This window comes from Corvus brachyrhynchos, unplaced genomic scaffold, assembly GCF_000691975.1.
Source record: "Corvus brachyrhynchos isolate BGI_N302 unplaced genomic scaffold, ASM69197v1 scaffold97, whole genome shotgun sequence".
NCBI lineage: Eukaryota > Metazoa > Chordata > Aves > Passeriformes > Corvidae > Corvus > Corvus brachyrhynchos.
This window is the reverse complement of record NW_008239758.1, coordinates 2976206-2977791: the sequence shown is the minus strand read 5'-3', so window position 1 is coordinate 2977791 and position 1586 is coordinate 2976206.

The window sequence follows — 1586 nt, the reverse complement described above, 5'->3', positions numbered from 1 at the left end:
CCTATTCTCAGCTATTTGATGTCCTCAGTATTCAGGGAAACAGGATCTTGCACATTCTTTATCAATAAGAGGAATTCCAGAGATACCTGAGCCTCCACCATCAACCTCTCTCAAGAACACAAAACCTTGAACTTTGATTGCTCACTACTGACAAAAGGGGGAACAGTCTGAGTCGCCCTTCTTCTTTCCTCAAGAATTGTAGAGATAAAGCATTCACCCAGAATATGTGCTGTATGGGCTGCCTGAAAACAAAACAGTGCTTTAACTTCTGAAAGCATTAGAAATCCAAAGACAATTTTTAAATATACTTAAATCTAACAGTTTGGTATAGGTAAATTATTCCAAATGGAAGAAAAAAAAAAAAATCAAACCCATATTATGGTGATAAAATTTGAGTTCTTCCATGAAGAAAAAAACCTGCAGATTAGTGAAGCTGGAAAACAAGCAAAAAAACCCCACCTTCATAACCAGACCAGTAGAGGTGGAATGCTCCTCTGCAGGTTGCCTAGTTCCACCCCCTGCTCAGAGCAGGCTGCCAGGCCTGTGGCCACTTGTATTTTGTCTGTCTCCAAGGATGGAGACTCTACCACCTCTGTGTGCAACCTGTGCCAGTGCTTGACCACACTCATAGGGAAAAGCTTATTCTTGTGTCTAAATGGAATTGTGTTGTAAAGACTGGACTGATCTAAACTGTTAAGCATCCCCTTCCTTATAAGAAACTGCCTCTTCTACTCGCAATTTTGAGATTTACAGTTTTGCCAGTGTGCCAAACGGAGCAGCCTTAATAATGGAATGCTTGGGGAACAGACAGTGAAAAACAAGTTTGCTGATTGCAGCTGTGTCTGTTCTTCTTAACTTCTACTTTTTAAAATAAGTAAATTCAAAGAGCATTTTGGAGAGTTTTGTCCCCATTAAGCAGTCCATTAACTGTGACTCAAAGCTACTGGAACCTCCAGTGTACAAGCAGAAGAGACTTAAAATACCTCAAAACATGTTACATACAAAACACACCATCACAGGGCTGTAGGGATGTCTCAAGGATCACATATCAAGTGCACTCAGGTTCAGTGATTTTTTCTTTTTCCTTGCCAACATTTCCAACCCAGCTCAGGTTTCAAGTCTGAGGCTTGGCTGTTTCTTGCCCTCATGGCCAAGTACCTTCAGCTGAAGATGCCTCTACAGCACTACTTCCTGGCTGACTGCAGGGAGCTTGTTTCCACTGAGAAGTTTGCAGCTGCTAAGTTTCCAGCTCACTGTTTCTCTGGTGTACTTTCACCGAGCCTCAGCACTAACAGCTGTACAACAAGCATTTACTGAGCCAGACCAGGAAAACGGATGTAGCTCAATTCACTTCAGTTCCTCTCTCTGCATCCCAGGGGGAAAAAAAAAAATAGAGAAAAGCAATGTACCAAACCCATCATACAGGTACTTACTAACAGAATCATACATTGAGAAAAACTGCAACTACATATTTATGGGGATGTATTATGGATTTTAAATTTACTTGGTATTAAGAAGTGTTAACTGTTTTGCCATGAACAATCACAGTAAGAAAAGGATGAGTTAGAACAAAGCAATTACCCAAC